Here is a 15,714-nt window from a genome sequence, read left to right on the forward strand (position 1 = left end):
TGGATAGGTCTTCCCCCCCACCCCACCCCCGTCTCCCCTGGCTTGGTCCCCCCCGCCTGCACCCCCCCCCGTCTGCAACCCCCCCCCCCCCCCCCCCCCCCCGTCTCCCATGTAGGGGACGTCTCCAGGCAAAGTCACGATTCCTTCTCAGTTCGGAATGAACTGTGACTAGAGCCATGACGCAGCCAGCGCGCATTACTCACTTTTTGCAGTCACGACTTGGGAATCCGTGCTGGTTCCAACCAAAATTACACCGCTACCATTGAATTATTTAATAGGATCCAGTTCGGGGGTAAACTTATGCATTGTGCCAAGGGATGGGGGACGAGAGGTGGGGGGGGGAATGAGGACAGGGGCATCTTCCTTCCCCCTTCTCGACTCTTGGACCACCCTTCCCCACCACCACTCCACGTGCTGCAAGTGTTTTATTGCGCTACTACCCCTCCCAGCCCGGCTGCTCCCCCCCCCCCCCCCCCCCCCGTCCCAACCATTTCCTTTGCAAATGTGGCAAAATTTGTAAACACAACCACGCAACTTTCGGGGCTGAGAGGGGCGAGGCTTGGGAAGGGAAACGAGTAGGTCCGGGTGAATGACGAGGAGGCCTAGGGGTGGGCCGAGAGGCTGCGAGCAGCTTTGGTTTGAACTGAATTGTCAAGACAAAGTGTGGGTTGCAGCGTTATTTGTGTTATTCTCCACAACATCAGTAACAGCCCTTGTTACTATTATGAGTTGACGAATACTCAGTCTCAGCCAGGGAATCTTTCCAGAGAGGGACTGTTTCTGAACTAAAAATAACTCGACCCACCCTCTTCCCCCCTCCCCAACCAGGGCTGCGCGTTGGGTGCCCTGCGTGGGGGTCAGGTCACTAAAGCCAGAGGCTCCTGCTGGATTAGAACGGGGTAGAGGGAGCAGAGAATACCTGGGCTCTCTTAATCTCTCTCCTGAAGACTGTCCCCCTCAGATACTTACCTCACCATCCTGAGTTTATATTTTTAATTATATAGAAAATATCTCTGTATGCACACAAGCTTATTGCAGATCTGCAAGATTCATTTCTCCTGCCGTCCACAGCCCACCTTTGTGGGCCAGTTTGAGGATCCATTTTTATTATTCCTCGCGGAGGAGTTAATCAGTATGAATGTCTTTGTGTGCGCGTGATATTCATCCCCCTTCTGGCCTCTAATAACCTTCCTCCCTCCTCACCTGTCTGGCTACAGGTTTGGCCAAAGTGTCTGGGGCTGATTGCAATGAATCTCACTCTGGGTCGAGTCCATAACCCCAGGAAGTTGACGGTCTCTCCAGTAACATTTGGCAACTTGGAGAAGAATCGCCCCCTCCCAGTTTCCCTCGGAGCCGGTTTTCAGAAACCCTTTGGCTTTTGACTTTAAAGCGCCTCGCGTTGTTCCCAAGCCTGGATTCTCTGCGTATCGCACCAGCAACTCCTGTGCTTTGGTTTCTAATTCATTCATTCCACAACTCATTTGGGGCTCCTATGACTAGGACGCGAAGGAAGGGGGAATAGTAAGAAAAATGCCATAATGCACAGACACATCCTTACACACCTCACGGGAACTGCAGAATGTGGGAGCGTGGGGGCATGAAGTGGGAGGCGATGAGGGTCTGAATAAAGCAACCTATAGCCTCTTATTTTGAGAGTCACCATCACCGGAGAGAAATCTTTCAAACCCACTGGCGGGAAGGTGCCGGAGCCTGGGAATGGAGACCCAGATAGAGACTGGCCTCTGCGGAGAAAGCCGGTGAGCCACCGGCTTTCGGTTCCTGGAGCGCTGGGCCTTGGCTCATCCTGGAATCTAACACTTTGCTCCCCCCTCCTTTAAATTTTTTTTCCCTTTCCTTCCCACTCACCCCTCCTTTTCCCCAAAGCTCTCACCGAAGTCACGACTCTCCCCTTTGAACATCCTTAACCCCCTCCTCTCCGCCTCCCTCTCTGCATCCAGGGCGGGTCTATCTGCAGCTGGCGCCAACCCCGCCCCCTGGCGCTCGGAGCTGAACTCGCGGAGGCCCAAGGAATTTTCAGCACCTGCCTTCTATGGACAGCTACCGCGCCCTGAGCCAGCCGGGGCCAGGGTCTCAGTCCTCGGGCTCCAGGAGGGCTCCAGAAACCGAACGAGTAAAGTTTGTCAAAGGAAGACAGATTTTCCCCTTTCTTTACCTCCCGGCCCCATCCATGCAATTTTAATCTATATCGCATTGCCTCCATTAATCTCGCAGAGAGATGGTCCATTAAGTGGTATCTGGGCACCCTTTAAGACAGAGGAAACGGGGAGGGGAGGGGGGCAGTGGAGAGAACGGGGCTCAACAGCGCCGACCCATAAAGAGAAAGAGAGTTGCAGCAGCTATTGATTCAGAGATTCGTCAGGGTGATTCCCGGCTCTGCAAGAATTCCCCCTTTCAGTTCCTTTGCATGCAGCCCCAAATTCATTATGCACACTCACAGCTGTACCCCTCACCCTCCACTCAGTCCCACCCTCTTCTTCAGAAAGGGGTAGAAAGGCAGCCAGAAAAAGAACCCCAGAGCATGCACAAAGTAAGCCTCGGCTCATACTCACAGTCTGCGGCATGCACATGACATAATATTACTTACCCAAACGGGAACTCCTTAAGAGAAAAAGAGAAACATAGGGGGAGGGAAGAGAAAGTGGAGAGAGGGAGACAGGAGAGGAGAGGAAAAATCCAACAATTAATTTCCAGACATAGTTGGGGGGGGCAATGCGGTGATGTCCAGGTTTTCTTCCACCCGCGCTGGCTTTTTATCCAGTACAGCCCTCGGTCTATTTCTGGAACACGATCAAACCCTGATGCTATTTTTAGCAAGTACTGAAAAAACCTCCACACACAAAGGCATTTTGCTGGAACCTTAAGTCCGAAACATTAAATGTGCATTAAGCGCCCCCTCCCCACTTTTTTCTGCACCACCAGACTCACTTGTGTTAGTGCAGGTGATGTTTTTTAAAGCAGAAAAATACCCAAATATTATATTTTCCCTCCTTCCCATTAACTCCCGTCTGCCTCTGCCTGTTGCAAGCTCCTCGCAGTCTCCCCAGCAGAAGGCTTTGGAGTGGTTGTATTTTTTAGAGCTGCATGTCTCCATTGACCAGATTCCCTGCATGCTGGGGTTTGGGGTGGGGGAGAGGGGGCACTTAGGCCCCCTCCCCAGAAGACCTTCTCAAGAAAGCTCTAGAGTCTAACGCTATTCACGATGGAGATTCCCAAATGAAGGGGGGAAAATCTTCCGTACCCTTCCCACGTTTCCCACCCATGCTTTGCAAAATCGCGCTGTGTTTGCAATACAACGCCTTTGGAAATGTATATGTGTGTGTGTGTGTGTGTGTGTGTGTGTGTGTGTGTGTGTGTGTGTTTTGCGTTCTAGTAAATTCACTACGAGAGGGTTGGAGAAAATAGACTCATGAAGGCAGCGCGGAGCAGCCGCCTTGAGTCTCCTTTGCCAGCCTGCGTCAGTCATGAGCTACTGACGTCACGTGCAGATTCTCCTCTTTGGTGGGTCTGGTTCAGCCGAGAAGAGGCTTCTGCTCGGAGACAGCGCTTTGTGTTCGGTACAGCCACTGAGCAGACGAGGCAGCTGAGGCAGGCGCCACCCCAGGCTTGGGCTGGGCAGCTGCAGAGGAGGCTGCGGCCGCCGCGTCTGCTCTAGGCGTGCGGGGCCCCGCGGGCGTGCCGTTCAGGACAGCCCCCTCCCCAAATGCCCTCCGCCGCCCAGTGCAAAGTCGGATCAGTACTGACTCGGGCGAGCGTCCTTTCCCCGCCCTTTCGCAACTGGCCACTGTAGCAAAGACAGCTATGGTTATGACTCGGATTAATTCTGTGTGTTTGTCGGGCAGATAGCCCCGGCTCCTCGAGTGACGCAAGTAACAGATTCAACGGCTCCCGCTGTCTCCCCTGCTCCCCTCTTCTCCCTCCCTCCTTTCCCCTCTTCTGTTTCCTCTGCCCACGCATCCTTCTTGGTCTCCCACGGAATCAGTCAGCTACAGCTTCCCAGAGAGCAATAATCCGAGTTACAGACAGACAGACTCCCAGAGCAGGAACAAATAAGCCTGCAGTTTAGCGCGCGCGCGCACACACACGCGCACACACATACACACACACACACACACACACACACACACTCCTTTGTAATTGGCCAGCAGCGTTTAGGGGCTCCCCTGAATGGGGGGAGGGAGAAGCTGATTCACAAATCCACAGGCCGCCAAGGAGTCACTGCTGGGGGGAGAGGGGATCCCGAGAGGCAAGGGACAGGGCTCACTGCTTCGGCTTTTCCCTCTCCTCACCACGCAGAAAGGAAACCCACCTCTATAAATATAATGATGGTAGGGTGTTAGCGAATAAACTACTTTTGTTGAATGGTAGAGGAAGGAGAAAATTCAACAGACTGCAAATGCTTAGTCTCTAGCGACATTACCAGAACTTTTTAAGACTAGGTGAGGGTTTACCCTTTCTCCCTCTCAAAAACCTAGAGATCTCTTATTTTTTCTTCTTATTGAAGTAATATCCCTGAAAAATAGGCCCAGTGAATTAGTGCTATTTTTAGACCAATTTGAATGGATTTTGCTTCATGAAGGCGACAGTGTGTGTGTGTGGGCACGTACATGCCTCAGTGTGTTGTATCTGAATCTGAGTGTTTCAGCAGAAGACATTCCACACCTCAGGATGACAAAGGGTTTATTGATTTGCTGGACTGATGGATGTGGGAAGAATTGCCACAAATTGGAAGATCTGAACAAGATCGCACACACAGAGACCATCCTTCCCAAATCCACACAGCATCACAGACGCACCTCACATAACCTCTGCCCAGAAAAGGTGGGGGACTGGAAACTGAGGCCTGGCTTGATGCACGGTTCATCTCTTTTATTAACCCTCATCCTCAACATTCCCTGACGATGGTTTTCCTTGATGCCAGTAAACAGTTTTCCAGAGGTTACCACTAAGATTTGGGGTGCAAGGCCTGGGAGTGATCTTTAATCAGTGTGATCTTTAATGCCCTCTCATCTCCCTCTTCAGGCCCTCCTAGGCTTCATAGCTTGCCTCAGAGATTTTGATTTAAGCTTATGTCCTTCTTGTACCTTCAATTCCTGCCTGTGGCTTAAGTTTTGCCTACTAAACAGAGACAGAGGACGACAGCTCAGCATGGAGGACACCCTCCGGTAGCCCATCGGTAGCTGCTTATTTTTAGCCCCGTGAATGCATGTATGGATGTGTGTGAGAATGGGGCTGCAGTGGGGAGGTGTGCAGTCAGAAGAAATATCAATGGGAGACAGGCGGCCCTGGGTTTTGCACCAAAGATGGCTTATCGCAGGGTATCACCAGATATGGCCTAATGGACAGGAAGCTTCCCCATCATGTGGCAGCAGCATTTCAATGCAGTATTCTCGGATTAATGAAAATGTCAGGCTAAGGATGTTTCTAAAAGCACAGAGTAAGTATGTTTCTAATGATATGTGACTAGGTGTGTGTAAGCATAAATTCAGGTATAGGGGCACATTCACAGAAACCATATAGTTCCTATATATACTACATAAACTATATAGAGAAGAGACCATTTAGAGTAATGTGGCCTGCCTTCTGTGCTGGTTAGATGCTATTGTGTCTATGCTGAGATCAAGGCAGGTTCATTTGAGGTCACTGTGGGGGTCCCTTAACATATTCCAGCAAACCCTGTATCTAGCTCTAACAAATGAGGTAGAGTTGGAAATAGAATAAATGTGCTCTGCACCTCAAAACTCTGAGGGTCGCAGCCAAAATTACACTCATCTAACTCTAGTGGACTGATAGACTCAATGTCTCTGCTTCTCCCCCTGCCAGAAGAGGACATACTTCTGCCATGTCCCTGTTTTGCTACTGTAATCAAGCTGACTGGTCAGATTGCTGTTGCGGGGCTGGGGCGGGGCGGGGGGGGGGGTGTGCTGCCTAGGAAGCTCAGGAGAAACATTTGCAGAAAGTTAGCCCTTGGTAGCCAGCATCTCCATTTGCCCTACATGTCAGGTCTTTTGGTACATGCTTGGCCTGGAGGTGGTGTCCTTGGCTTTCTGAGCTGTCTCACCATTCTTTGTTAAGTGCCATGGTGGCCAATTCCTGTCTGAGCATTCAAGCTAAGCACCTAGGGAATTAATAGACTGACATGGAACCTGTCCAAGATGAAAACCGCCTTCTGCACTGCCAACCCATCCCTGGGCCATCCCAAGCATGAAGAGGACTCGTTTCCCCTGATACTCCCCCAGAGGGCCTGTGGGGGTAAGCTACTGTCACCAAGCCCTTGAGAAGAACTGAATCTCCTTTCTTTCAGGGTCAGTGAAACCCAGGATGTCCGCCTGTGTCTCCTGTCTCCTCTCCAAGCACCAAGAAAAATGCCAGTAGGTAAAGTACTAGGTTTGGAGAAGGGAATAAAAAATGCAGCTCCCAGGAAGTCAACCAAAAGGGAGTGTATCAGGGAGTCCAGGAGAGAGATTCCTCTTTGCCTAAAGCCATCTCCTTTAGGGAGCAGAACTATTTTGGCTTAAATAAAGGATGGGATGGGAAAGAAACCAATAGTTTTTCAACACCTACCATGTGACAGACACTGTGCTGGGCACTTTTACATAAACAATCTCACATAATACTTAACGCAATTGTATGGGTGTCATAATAACAATGTTCCCTACCCCATTGGATTATTTGTGCAGAAATCACTCCAGGAATATTAGTTATTATGTTTCCTATTTTAAGGCTAAGGAAATGGATACCAGATAGCTTAAGTGACTTGTCCAAAAGTCTTAAAGTTTGAAGTTGGTAAAATTTGGGATCCAATCAAATTCATATCTGTGTAGCTTCAAGCCTCATGCCTATACCACTCCATCATGTTGCCTCTATTCAAATATCTGGTCTTTTATATTACAGTTTTAGGGACCATCACGTAGAATTGCAGACATCTGGAACTTTCTCAGCAGTGGCTTGAATAATGAAACGGATTTATTCCTTCTAAGGAGCCCCTTGGCCAGTAGAACCACCCTCCTAACAGGCCATCTGCTTGCGAGAAGAACCCCCCTCCATCTTCTACCAAGGAAAGCACCAGGGGCGCCTGGGTGGCTCAGTTGGTTAAGTGTCCGACTTCGGCTCAGGTCATGATCTCACAGTTTGTGAGTTCGAGCCCCGCGTCAGGCTCTGTGCTGACAGCTCAGAGCCTGGAGCCTGCTTCAGATTCTGTGTCTCCCTCTCTCTCTGCCCCTCCCCTGCTCATGCTCTCTCTGTGTCTCAAAAATAAATAAAACATTAAAAAAATTAAAAAAAAATGAAAAGAAAGCACCAGCTGGCTCAGCCTCATCCCAAACTCAGGAGAACTATCCAAAGCCAGCCAGTGTGGAGTGGAGATACAGCGAACTTTACGTCCATTCAGGCTGCTATGCCTAGCCCTAGCCACGTTTACATTGGGTGGCACTAGGGAGGGGTTGAAAACCTCTTGTAAAAGTCTTCTAAAAATCTGTCTTAAGGTGGGAACAGCAGCAAATCTCCATTTAGGTTGGCTAGTCATCCAAGTCTTCTTTCACCCATTTAGAAACTGGCATCCCTGATCATATTCCAGATTCTGAAAACTTTAGAAACTAAGGCTTTAGCACTATGGAGGGGATGAGCCACAACATACACAATACAAGCTATTCCATGATCCCATTCCCCTGTTAAATACATGTTTTCAACACTTACCCTGATCAAGAGGTACATTCGGTCTTGGGAAACACTTCTTAGAAGCCAACATATTTGGAGATTTGAGGGTATATTTTTAAGGACCACTTGCATGCTGGAAGAAAGTGACTAGAATTCCACCCCCTCTTTTTTTCTTGTTGTTGCCACCAGCATTCAAGTCTCAACTACCTCCAAGTATTTGCAGTGTTCAACTTCAGAACAATTAAGACAGTATCTGCTATTCGCATACCTTCACTATCAAGGAGCAAGCTCTTTTAAATGCCCTTCTCCCTCCCTATGCCACTCCTTGGAGAACCAGATGATAGGTTTCCCCATGCCTTGTCAGATGAAAGGCACATTTGGGAGAACAGGGACTTAGAGAGTCACTCAGGAATACCTAGAGTGGGTTTCATGGTGAGGATCTAAGCAAAGACAAGGAAGCCAGAGCAAGCACATGATAGGGGGCTGAAGCTAAAGGGGTAGGGTGGGTTGGGGCTTGGGATGCCAGCATGCTTTAGTTTAGCAGAGGCTATATAGAAAAGGATCAGAGCTTGAAAAACAAGGACCACAGGGAGAAAAGAACTATCTCAGGGGTGCTTCAAGATGCCTGCCTGAGTGTGGTCTTAATCTCATGCTTGGTAGACAGTTGTCTACCCTACCTGAACTCAGTGGGCAAGGAGAGCTCAATCACGAGTTCATGTGGGGGGTCTGAATTGGCTAAACTTTTTATCTTTTCACCATTAAAAATGCCTTGAAACTAGCTGCTTGGATCACTATATCTGATAGGCCAACGGCAAAAAATGGGCCTCACATTCTTTAATTGGTAGTCCAATAAATATAGGCTGTGGAACAGAGGAAGAATGGACTAACATATCTGCTGGATTGGCCAGTGTTTTGTACTTATTGACAAGGCTAGGAGTTAAATAACAAATTGGGTCTGGATCTTGCCATGAGAAGAGAGATTTTCAGCTCACATGTGACAAATTTCCATTAGTTCTAACTTACCACTCAAAAGTGGAAATAAAATGGCAGGGTGGGGGTGGGTGGGTAGAAAATGCAATTTCTAGCGATAGTGGGTTTTCCAAGAACCACACTTTTTGTAGTGATTGTTTTTGAGAAGGAGAGCATTCACTATGACCTCAACAAATTCTGATATGGTCAAACCTGGGATCTGTTTTATTTTGTAGAGGCGGAGATTAACATTGTGAGCCTGGACTAACATCTATGGCTGGACTGGGATCCCTGAAGGGCATTTGGGTCAGTAGGAACTGATAGAAGATGAACCTTAGAGCCTAACAGGGTGACTCTGGCTCACGAATACTGGGCTTCTGAGATCACTACAAATCACCCTAGACAGTGCTGGTAAATGTCACTTACCTCACCATCCAGGAACCTGTGGTTCAGAACCCATGAAGAAAAGCCTTGGGTTTCAAATGAAAATGTCTAGAGTGAAGCCATCACAATGTGGTAGAATGAAATGCAAATTTAATTGGAGGAAAAAAAGTCTGGATGATTCCATCCTGTATTCAGGGGCAGTCCAATTCTGAGCATCCTTCTCTTTCTCTTCTTCCTACCTCCACATTCTTAATCAGTCCAAGCAGTCATGAGTAAGCGCTTTCACTATATCTGACTGGGACTAAGGGATTTCTGGTCTTTCCATCTAGTTTTAATTACATCACACTCAGATACCTCGAGTATCTTCATTGAGTGTGACTGCTCTGGCAGAGTCTTGCAACTTCATTTTGGAAGAGGTAGGATGTGCTGTGGTTTTCCTCACCTAGGGACTGAATGCTGGGCTGTTGGGCATGAGGCAGGGGCTGTTGGGCATGAGGCAGGGGCTGTTGGGCATGAGGAAAGAGGGAAACCAATGTTAGCCATCTGGACATAACTCAGAGGGGAACTTGCCAAACAGAGAACAAAGCCACTGCCCATAAGACGGGCACCTTGGAGAAAGAGCTGAGTGGGTAGTGAATGGAGGAAGAATGGTGATCAGGAAGGGGTAATTATGGCAAGCGTTAACAGGAAGATGAATGTGAGCAGCAACATTGCAGAAAGCATGAGGCAAAGGATGAGGTGTGTCCTGGGTGTTTGAGGACTGCTCTGAAAACTCATCTGGTCTCCTCTTGATCGTTGGCGCTCCTACAACAAGCAAGAATGAAAGGGATATGGTGTCAGCAACCTATATTCCATCACTCACAGTTCTCTGTGAGCATCCAGTTCCAGACTCTCCCGTCCCTCCCTCAGTGATATCATTTTGCCTTCCTTGAGGGTGGTAGGGACACAATGTTGGTGGTAGGGCAGATGTTCAAGGCTACAGTTAGATAAAGGGATCCTCAGCCTTACCAGCAGACTGCCAAATATGAGTTCACTTCAAATTGGCAGGTCTGGACCAACTTATTCATCAAGAAGTCACATTTCTGGCAAAGTAGAGTTTGTGGTATTAACAGGTCGAACCAGAGAGACCTGCTTCCACTGGTAGCTGAGCGCCAGGAAGTTATGTCATGGACAAATACTTTTAACCCAACTACTCCGTTTAGGACAGTGACAGCCCAATTGCTCAGAAGGTGCTGCAGAAAGCCTTGTATCTGTTGCGTTATTATCAGCAGATACCATTCTGATCCCATTATGACATCACTCTGCCTATAGGAGAAGGGGCAGCTCACAGGAAATCTTGAGGAGGGGTGGAGGAACTAGGTGACACCTGGTGTGGCTGATGTCCCATTATGGAGATTTAGAGACACAACAGAGAAATTGGAGATTAGCACCCAACTCAAAGAGGAATGGGAATCCTGTGATGTACCCATGTCTCAAATCCCCACAAAGAACCCATTTGGAAATGCTTTGAAATTCTTCTGCATTAAGTGAAAAAGTTTACATCTTTGCATGGTATAGGAGAGTTGAAATAATATTTCAGATTCTCTCAGGGACCTAGATAACCTTTGAAATGTGGGTTGGTTAGAGATCAACCTTGAAAAGATAAGTGGCTGTGTAATTCCTAATTCCCAAATGACTCAATATCAAGAGTACTCGATTATGAACCAACCTGAAAAAGGGAAAGGAATGACTCAGGCCAGAGTCTATATCTAAGGATCAAGGAGGTGGTTTCACAGTCTTTATTTGCTACAGTTAAAAAGCCCAATCTAGACCTCAGTTTCAACCGATGCCAACCAGAAAGTCAGAATTTAAGCTGTGAGTGAAGATTCTGGTCTTTGCTATTTGCTCCTAACCAAAATCTGAACACATCACTCAATATCTTAAATTCCCAACTTATAAAATGAGTGTATTGCTATGTGCCCTACCCACCTCACAAGATTTTATTTTTAAAAACGTAGGTGTGAACATGTTCCACAAATTAAAAAAGGCCTCACCTCTGTAATGGAAATTCTTCTTAGTCACTGTGGTAGTTACTCTGCGTTCTTCAGTCTGAGCATCACAGTGAGAGCACAGATTGGGCAAGCATTGTCATGTAATCAGTTGTCTCGTGGGCTGAATTTTTTACAAAGCAAGGTTGAAATGCTCTAGAACCCAGGAGGTTTATGGAGCAATCCCAGAGCCAGGTATAACCTACACATGTTGGGTGGTGAGAACAAGTTCCACATCCAATTTCACATCATCCCTTGGTTGTTTCTTCTCTTGAGTTCTCACTCACGAGAATCCTAAAACAATGAGGGTCACTGAGGAAGTCTGCTAGGCTTTGGTGATGCCAGGAACTTAGTTAATGTTCAAAGTCATGGCTGTCTTGTTTGTAAAATCCTGCCACATGCAGTTGTGTATTAAATGAGATCATACAAGTAGGATGCCTAGCACTGTGTTGGCATCCAATAAATGTTAGATGAAATTATTAAGGAGGCAGAAGAGGCCAACCTCTGGAGTTTCATCTTCCTTGGTGCCTCAGGATACCTTATTTTCTCCCTGGTTCAAGGCACCAAGAAGCTCAGATGCCTCAAATTGATACCCACAGGGCAGGGCAAAATGACTGCTAAGGAATTTCTACCAAAGAGCCAGTAGAGGGAGCTCCCAGGTAAAACTGTTCTTCTCTAGTCCACTTTTGCTTCATTTCTCTGTAAAACAAATCTATGCTCAGAGGCCACAAACTTTTATTCTACCAGAGCCCTTTTTACTTAGAGAAAACCATATCACTCAGAAAAAGACCTAGATCCAATCCTGCTTTCAGAGAACCCAGGTGTTCTTGAACTTTAAAGACAGGTTGAGTCCCATGGCAAGGTTCAACTCTTGGGCTCCATTTGCAACTTGTAATAGAAAGGACAGTTCCTCTATGGGAGATGATCTGAGGAGATATGGGACTAAGACTTTGAAGCTAACCCTTCTTTGACCCTTGAAATTTTGAATGTGCTCTAGCTTTCCAGTCACCCTCTCCCAACAAATATCTGGATTCATAGTCACTGAAGGACCTTTTTTACCAACTTGTTATAAGGCAGTCATGGAGCCTGGCCACTGTTAAGCAGAACAGTGAAGGAAAGAGTCCTTGCCTGCTGTTAGGAGAAACAAAATGATGGACACGGCATGTGTCTAGGATAAAAGACCTAAAATGACTGCCAAAGGGTAGCAAGATGGATTTTAGTGAGGATCTGAGTGGAGCTTTTTCCACAGTTCCTTTTCTGTTCAGATTGCTCAGGTCAACCAGGTGGCCTGCCATCAGGGCACAGACCTTTTCCTCATGCTTATTTTCTGGCTCACAGTTAATCAATGCAATAGTAGGAGCCCCAAGAGATAGTGGGAGATATTTCCAGTCTTTCTTACAATTAACATTTGCTCACAGCCTGATTTTGATTAGCAGTGGCCTCATTTCTTTTAGGGTACCCAAGGGGCTCTGTGCTTCACCTACTTACAGGATGATACATAGCTGAGGAGGAACCCAGAATAAGGTGAACACTTGCCATCCAGGAAGGTTAAAAACATATGAGAGCTCCTCTCCCTCCTGTTGGCATCACTATCGTTAATTTTGATAGTGTATCAAATTTGTTAAATTTGATAGTGTAATTTATTGAGTATTTACTAATCTCAAGTACTGTGCTAATAGGTATGTACCATCCCATTCAATCCTTACAGCAACTAAGTGAAAAGGTTCCTATTACAATCTCCATTTTTAAGTTGAAAAGCTGGGACTCTGAGAAGCTAAATAACCTGCCCTAAGTCAAACAGCTGTTAAGTGTAGTAACTGGTATACTGAGATACAGAGCAGCCCCTCTTTGAGCCCTAGTTGGGTTTTCCAGAACAGACATTAGTAGAGTTCCCTTCAGCATTATAAGTTTCCACAGGTAAGGGAAGCCTAGGCACACCTTAAGTCACAGGACTGATGGAAATACCTGGTGTTCCTTCTTATTCCATTATTTCATTACTATAGGGCAAGTGTGACCTATCTCAAGAGGAAAAACTACCACCAGGGTGAAGCAGTTCACCTCCTTCTCCCTCTCTAAGATAAACCCTTAGACACTGGACCTAACCATAGAGGGAAAAAAAGGAACTCATTACTCATATTTGGCAAATGCATTGGACTTTTATAATTTGGGATGAACTAAATGACTGAAAGCTGGGGACCTAGTCCAAGGATAGAATCCTTTAGGGCTCATGTCTATAAAGAAAAGACTCTTTGGGAACTGCCATTAAGAATAATCTGCGGGAGAGCAATAGGATATGGATTTTATCAGCAGCTCTCAAACCATGACTCCATCTAGATCTGTAACTTTGCTGGGCTCTGTTTACCCAATTCTGGTTAAGGCTCATTGTTGGTTCCTTTGACATGGGGGCTTGAACTAGGTAGGGAAAGTACACGCTGTAGAGCTAATATCACAGAAAGTACTTTTCCTTAATCATAGATGACAAAGACTCTGCCTTCAGTCACCCCATAAGCTTAGCTGCTACTTCTCATCCTCCTCTTGAAGTCATCAGAGGGATGCTGTCCAGTGAGAAGGTAGGCTTCTGATGACAAGGAGGAGAAAAAATGAAGGAGCTACTGCCTTGAAGAGCCTGAGAACCACTGGTCACAGGAAGAAGAGAGGGCTCAGGCCCAGTCCTGTCTTGTCCTTTCCTTTAATCCCCTCATCTTCAGGGCTGACACCAAATGTTTTGACTCATGGAATAACTTGCTGCTGTGGGCCACCAGTATTAGTGAATATAGGTTCTAATTAGTTTAAAAGGATATGTTCAGTTGCAAATCAAAACACAACTTTGGTCTGTATTGTAACTCAGGAGAATTATTAATGTTTTGATTGGATCTCAGACTCATGCATATGAAGGTCTCATTATGATTAGGGATTTATGGTCTGGTTAAGTTCCAGGCCCCTAAAGGGATGCATCAAGCCCTCAGCAAGGACCATCTGCAACCTGCTTCATGTGCATCCTGCTTAGAGCCCTCCAGAGCCAAAGTAGTTATAGAGCATTTATGTTTTACTTGAAATCCCCTTCAAATGCATAGCAGTCTTCCAAGAGGGACCTGAAAGGGTGGCATATTAAGGACAGAGATGCCTTAAGAATGGGGGAAATGCTAATAACAACAGCAAGCATTTAACTGAGCACTTTTTATATACCATGCAATGTCCTAAGCACTTCTTATGTATTGATTTACTCATCATAACTCTGGGAGGGGGGTACTGTTATTATTACCATCTTATAGATGAGGAAACATAGAGATTACTGAACTTTTCTGAGGCCTTTGAGGTATTTAAGTTGGAAAGATTTTTATCCTGATTTCTGCTCTGAGCCCCATGTTAGATTCTCACCTCTTAATGGAAAGATCTCCAAAGTGTTGGCAGGAGCTGGACATGAATGGGTCCCAGGTGAAAAGGAATCCATAGTCAGTCTTGTGTTGTATTTGTTGTGAATAGTCTATGGAATGCCAGACACCATGGGGACTAATGGGCCCAGAGAAACCTGTTGCCTAAGGCCTGAGCAACCATTGACCCCTCCATACCAGGACCATAGAAGACTGGTAACAGTGACAGCTACATTCAACTCATACATGCTCACTCTTCCAAACACCTTAGGGGCTCCTTAAGGACAAGAATTCAATTTGCTCTGAGCAACAGTCAGGATATTGCATAAAGTATGGAGCTGGTTGACTCTGACCCTTGCTTTACAGATGAGGTCAAGAGGGGCCAAGTGAATCACCTAAGTTCACTATGTTAGGTCAGCAGAGCCTGGGCTAGAACCCAGTTGACACCTGGTTCAACCCATCTATCTAATCACAGGGTCTCTGAATACTGGGGGGACAGGTAAGAGAATATAGTGGTTGCCAATGAGGGAGGCTACTAGTACTAGGAAAGAAAAGGAAGGTATTCCTTTAATCTGTGTGAGGGAAATAAAGCCTGGAGGGAGAGTCAGCTTGCCTCAGGTCACAGGCCAAGTTTGGAAATGAGCTCATCAATTTCTGTACCCAAATATTCAGCTCACCAGATTCCTTGAACATAATATAGATGGTAAAGCTTTTCAAATCTGAGAGTTTGTAAATAGTAGCTTAATGTAGAGTAGGAGAAATCCTTTTGCCTTGATGGAAATGACTAACAAAGGAGTGAAAGGGAGGGATAAAGGCTATTTTGCTATTCCTTTTTTTAAACATCACCTCCCCAAATGATTTGTTTTCCAAGTCTGTGTGAATATAGAAAAGTAAGTAGAAGCAAATAATCCTTGTAGTGAATTGGTATCCTAACTCCTGCCCCAGACTGAGGCTAGGTTGAGGCCACTCCTTGGAAATCAGATCTTCCCAAGGTCAGTGGTTTTTAACACCCAAGATATGGGTATTAAGGGTAAATCCTATAGGTCTGAGACCCTTGAACCCTAATGTAATCATCCCACAAGCTTCCAGTAGGATGAACTGCCACAAAAGCCTGGCCTCCTCACTAAATATTACCAAGTCTTTAGAACTAAAAATCTGGACTTTAATGGATGGAACTTCTTTTCCAACTGATATATCCACACCAATTAACATGCTCACATAAACTCATGGGTGAAAGGATTCCTGATAGAATGGGACACAGGACAGATAATTTTGGAACAGGGAAAGGA

At 46.4% G+C, this 15,714-nt stretch overlaps 1 long non-coding RNA gene across 1 annotated transcript; it reads right to left on the reverse strand.

Moving 5' to 3' along the window:
- Window positions 1–9,160: 9,160 nt before the first annotated feature.
- Window positions 9,161–10,288, reverse strand: LOC132661660 (uncharacterized). Its single transcript, XR_009602343.3, has 2 exons — window positions 10,036–10,288; window positions 9,161–9,831 (listed from the first exon to the last, which is right to left on the reverse strand). It is a non-coding gene; the product is annotated as an uncharacterized LOC132661660 (long non-coding RNA).
- Between the last annotated feature and the right edge of the window lie 5,426 nt (window positions 10,289–15,714).

Source organism: Panthera onca, chromosome D1, assembly GCF_046562875.1.
Source record: "Panthera onca isolate mPanOnc1 chromosome D1, mPanOnc1 haplotype 2, whole genome shotgun sequence".
Lineage (NCBI taxonomy): Eukaryota > Metazoa > Chordata > Mammalia > Carnivora > Felidae > Panthera > Panthera onca.